This window comes from Amblyomma maculatum, chromosome 1, assembly GCF_055883805.1.
Source record: "Amblyomma maculatum isolate TAMU_Amacu chromosome 1, ASM5588380v1, whole genome shotgun sequence".
In the NCBI taxonomy this organism is placed as follows: domain Eukaryota; kingdom Metazoa; phylum Arthropoda; class Arachnida; order Ixodida; family Ixodidae; genus Amblyomma; species Amblyomma maculatum.
The window spans coordinates 279,809,651-279,815,566 of record NC_139344.1 but is presented as its reverse complement, the minus strand read 5'-3'; the positions used below and the strand labels follow the sequence as shown (position 1 = coordinate 279,815,566).

Below are 5,916 nucleotides of genomic sequence, written 5' to 3'. Positions count from 1 at the left end.
CTCGAGGCTGTACAAAACACCAGATTCATTCACTCCTATTACACTAGCATATCGTCCTTGAAATATCAGTCCGGCTTGTCTAATCTTTCTACTCGCATCGCCAGTCTTCTCCTGTTCCACAAGTTCTTTTATTCACCACTATACGACAGGAACCATACATCTGCGTACTCCCACCACGCAGATCATCTCCAATCGGTCATCGACTTTCATTTTTTTTTTTTTTTACTAGCAGCAACGGACTGGAATGCCCTTCCCCACCATGTCACCGCTATATCCTGTGCATCAACTTTTTCAACTACTCTGAATGCCTGCACTATGTAAACCCACCCTTTATGTAACACCCTGTCAGGGGTTTTTAAGGAAAATAAAGTGATGTGAAGTGACTTTCCCCCTGAGCTCGAAACGGGAGGCAACATGCGTAAAGAGGTTATTGGGCCAGGTTGGGAATTGAAACCATGCTCGTGTTCTTGCCAACATTATTAACGCCTATACACCAGAATGAGCTGCAGCGCTCACGTTTTGAACACCGTTCTTCGCCACACATTCGATGATGCGTACCTACTTGGCCTGCTGGAACAGTGTGAACAGTGTTGTGGCTTTTCTGAAGCAGAGCGGGCCAATTACAATGCGGAGTGTGATATGCACGAGCTGGAGGCTCTAAGCTTGCCATGCTAAAGTAGGTGCTAGCACAGTACGACGCGACAGAGGACCTTCTCGGCTCAATTCTGTCTTGGAGGACGTCAACATTATTAAGTGCCACAGGGCTCGGTACTCGGACCGTTATTGTTTCTTGTTTACATAAACGACCTCATTGAAGATTCAGAAATCAAGGCCAGATTATTTGCAGACGATTGCATTATTTATACTAATGTTAATTCAGTTGAAGATCAAGTTAAGCTTAATGGTTACCTGCTCAACATTAGCGAATGGTGTAGAAAGTGGCAAATGTCTTGAAACCCCAGTAAAACAGTATGTATGACAATCACACACAAACATCAGCCACTCGAATTTGACTACTCATTACAAGAAAACAAACTTAATCGAGTAACAGAATATACATACCTGGGAGTGACAATTACTTCACACCTGCGTTGGAATACTCACGTACATAACATTGTTGCTAAAGCAAATAAAAGATTAGGATTCATTAGGCGGTCACTTAAGCATGCTACACAGGATATTAAACTTACGGCTTATAAGATGCTCGTACGCCCGATAATGGAATATGCGTGTGAGGTGTGGGATCCCTACACTCAAACACTTGCAGCTGAACTGGAGCGAGTGCAGCGACGTGCACTTCGCTTTATCTATTCTCGCTTCCGAAGACAAGATCAGGTAACTCCACTTTACACTTTAGCGAACTTGCGCCCTCTTCAATGTCGCCGGAAACAAAAAAGACTCATTCTTTTCTATAAGATTATGGACAACATGGTGCATATCGATAAGCAGCAATACATAAGCGAAACTACTTCACGTATCACTCGGGGTAAACATTGCAGACACGTAAAAGAACAAAAGTTTTCTAAGCACTGCTACAAGCATTCCTTCTTCCTGTCCACAGCGAGAGAATGGAACAGACTGCCAGAGAATGTGGTGCTCGCATCGGGTGTGGATGTGTTCTCTGCCGCATTTCGTGATTGTTGGTATAGTGCCTGATATAATGCGCCTTGCATTTGTGTTGGGCATGGTGTTTTCACATTGTTTTCTGTTTCGTTGCAGCGATATTTTTGCGCATTTTTATTTGTTGCTTAGAGGTCAGTTCCATTTTTGATATGTTAAAACTTGGCACCGACTGGATGGTGCTTGTGTTTTGTTTGTCGTGTTCCGCCTTTGTAATCTGTACCCTGTATCGCTCCTATCTTGGTCCTGACCGGACTGATAGTATCTCTAATAAATAAATAAATAAATAAATAAATAAATAAATAAATAAATAAATAAATAAATAAATAAATAAATAAATAAATAAAAGGAGATCGTCGCCATCTTGGAGCCCTTCAAGGAGGCCAGCGAAAAGATCGAGCAGGACTAAGCGCTGCCCCTTATGCCGATGTATTATAGAAAACTGAAGTGAGCACCTTATGGCTGCTTCAGCGGACTCCGCAACACTTTGCAAGCTCAAGTCGAGGGCAGTGAAGTTTCTTCAAATGAAGTTGCCCAGAGATGCATACATTTGCAACACTCCTGTGGCCGCCTTTTCGTCAGCTCCGCATGTTTGATGAACGGGAGAGAAGAACTGCTCGCGACAGGATAGTGTTGATGGATCTAAATTTGCCACAATTGGAGACAAGGCAAGACCCGCCGATTAATTAGTTTCTTGATGATTTCAAGGAGTGGCACGACGATGGCCACTGTCAGCCAGCTGGCACGGAGCTATATATATACCTCCAGGACAGCGATTATTGAGAGGACATTGCGAGGCGGCTGGTATGTTGGGGAGCGCAACAGAGCCCTGCACTTCCATTTTTAGCAAAAAAAAAATAAAAAAATTTCTTTGCATCCCAGCCACAAGCGCCAACAGCGACCGAAATTTCATTGCAGCTGGCTACGTACTTCAAGAGAGGAGGACCTGCTTGAAGCCGGAGACAGTGGACAATTTACTTTTCTTGCACAAGAATATGTAGGTTTTTGTTTTTCCTGCCTTTTCCCTCTCGTGTTCTTGTGACATAGTTGCCGGGAGACAATCATTTAATGTTTGATTAAGCAAAGAACTTTTCTCAAGAGCTAATTGCTAATAAGGTGCCATATGTATGATGCATGTAATCCATAGCACTTTAACTGTGCCATTCTCTGCTCAGAAAAATATATTACGAGCATAAGGTTTTTTTTGTCATCTTGATTTTTTCTTATGCACTATAGTTATAAGCATTGGGTAGTTAAGGTGCGCAGACTTTGGCGGGTCGAGGGCAGGCCTGGGCCATGTCAGCGCAGGCCCGAGCCGGGCCCGAGCCGGGCCCGCGCTTGGTTCCATGGGCCCGGGTCGGGCTTCAAACAACGGCCCTGGGCTGGAAAGTCAGGCCCGTGCAGTGCTCTATCAGACACCATATTTTGCTAATTTTTTAAAAATAGCATATTTAATGTACCATGCATAATAAAACAAGTAATGTTCAAACAAAAATGGTGTAATCTTAAAATGAACAATGGTATATAGAGATTGCGTTAACGGTAAAAGAGCAAGGTATAGAAATCTGTATATATCCAGTCGACAAGGGGCGATGCCACTCGATGAAAAGACTGCAATGATCCTGTCTCTGGTTCTAAAACCATTCGTTGTATCTACCAGTGGAAGTATGGGGAGCGCCGGAACAAAGGAGGCGCTCGCTGCGCCGCAGCCGACTGGGGGTGAAAAGTAGGGCTAGCGCCCATAGCAATACATGGAACCGAAAGTTTCCAAAGCAGTTTTCTCATTTCACAGGATACCTATGATGTGGTAATTCGGTACAAAGCAACTATGAACATCGTAGAATAGATCACGAAAGTATGAAATCTCATTACCGTGGCGAAGTATATTTAAAACACCGCGAAACGTATGGGGGTGCGAGTTTGGAGGGCGAACCGTAGAAACGCATGTAAACACAACTTACCGCAACATTTTTCTCGTTTTGCAGAGCACCAGTAGTGGTAGCCGGTCGTTAAACGTTGGCCAGCACTTTGAAAAAATGTGTGACAAAGTATGCTGCGTCATTTCGGAGGCAATCTACTTTTAAAACTCCCCGAATAATCTGTGTTGTGAATCCGGGCACCCCCAAAAAGAAAGCTGAGTGTAGCGAATCGCACAGTTTTGTTTATAGTCTGATATGCTGCCGCATGGGTAAGTTAGCTTGATAATACTGTCTCTCAAGTGATACAGCCTAGCAGCTTTTAAACGCCATACGACAATATGGACCGAACGAGAATCGCGCATTGCAGCAAACGACGGTGCAGTCGCCTCATGGACAGGAGCGTCTGCTAGCCTCTGCTCGCGACGGCGCCGGTGGTGCATGGTCGTCTGCAACTGTCCGCGGTCAGTTTATCATGCTGTGAAGAGGCCTGTAAATCGTCAGACTTTCAGTGCTTGTAAGGGAATGTAGTGTGTGATGCAGCAATGTCGGACTACGTGAAAAGCTTGTAGGAATCCGATAAACAGCGCTACAATGAAAAGCTGCTCATTGATGGCGTGTTGCACCCGGACCCATTTGCTACGCCTGAAACACATTGGAAAGTCCTCCAAGCTCACGCAAGGGCTCTTACACTATTGGGCATGGCAAACATTGTAGTGTATTTGATTTTTTTTTCTCCGAGTCGCTTCACTGCAGAGACCGTCCAGGCATACAAGTCCCTGGAGGCATACAATTATTTTGAATCAGGTGGGTTCGCGCAAGTTCATCAACGGGCATATATGCTAGCTAAATATTTCTAGTTTATTTTTCTTTTCCTCCGTGGTATCGCTATGGCTGTCGTATATCGGTCTGCGCATTCTGCGCGGTTTCCTGGTCTTTTTTTTTTTCCCGTACGGCGCAGACCATGTCAAAATGTTTGCGTACGATACGACTTGCTCACCGCATGCATGTATCGCGACGCAACTACATATTCATTCATTTTAATACTTACCGTCTACTTAGCCACGATCGATGTTTTCAGTGCGCAATGACGTCGTGCCCGTTATTTTGCGTTTTTTTGTCCTCTCAATTTACAAAATGAACCATGTCTCGACGGCATCATTACTGCCTTACGCGGCTCGTGCACATCGCCAGCCCTTGCAATGTTTTTTTTTTTCCCGTACGGCGCAGACCATGTCAAAATGTTTGCGTACGATACGACTTGCTCACCGCATGCATGTATCGCGACGCAACTACATATTCATTCATTTTAATACTTACCGTCTACTTAGCCACGATCGATGTTTTCAGTACGCAATGACGTCGTGCCCGTTATTTTGCGTTTTTTTGTCCTCTCAATTTACAAAATGAACCATGTCTCGACGGCATCATTACTGCCTTACACGGCTCGTGCACATCGCCAGCCCTTGCAATGTTTTTTTTTTTCCCGTACGGCGCAGACCATGTCAAAATGTTTGCGTACGATACGACTTGCTCACCACATGCATGTATCGCGACGCAACTACATATTCATTCATTTTAATACTTACCGTCTACTTAGCCACGATCGATGTTTTCAGTGCGCAATGACGTCGTGCCCGTTATTTTGCGTTTTTTTGTCCTCTCAATTTACAAAATGAACCATGTCTCGACGGCATCATTACTGCCTTACGCGGCTCGTGCACATCGCCAGCCCTTGCAATGTTTTTTTTTTTTTTTCCCCGTACGGCGCAGACCATGTCAAAATGTTTGCGTACGATACGACTTGCTCACCGCATGCATGTATCGCGACGCAACTACATATTCATTCATTTTAATACTTACCGTCTACTTAGCCACGATCGATGTTTTCAGTGCGCAATGACGTCGTGCCCGTTATTTTGCGTTTTTTTGTCCTCTCAATTTACAAAATGAACCATGTCTCGACGGCATCATTACTGCCTTACGCGGCTCGTGCACATCGCCAGCCCTTGCAATGTTTTTTTTTTTTTTCCCGTACGGCGCAGACCATGTCAAAATGTTTGCGTACGATACGACTTGCTCACCGCATGCATGTATCGCGACGCAACTACATATTCATTCATTTTAATACTTACCGTCTACTTAGCCACGATCGATGTTTTCAGTACGCAATGACGTCGTGCCCGTTATTTTGCGTTTTTTTGTCCTCTCAATTTACAAAATGAACCATGTCTCGACGGCATCATTACTGCCTTACGCGGCTCGTGCACATCGCCAGCCCTTGCAATGTTTTTTTTTTCCCGTACGGCGCAGACCATGTCAAAATGTTTGCGTACGATACGACTTGCTCACCGCATGCATGTATCGCGACGCAACTACA

General features: G+C 44.7%; 1 pseudogene; it reads left to right on the top strand.

Moving 5' to 3' along the window:
* The first annotated feature begins 668 nt into the window (after positions 1 to 668).
* Positions 669 to 2,621, top strand: LOC146206660 (uncharacterized; annotated as a pseudogene).
* The last annotated feature ends 3,295 nt before the right edge of the window (positions 2,622 to 5,916 follow it).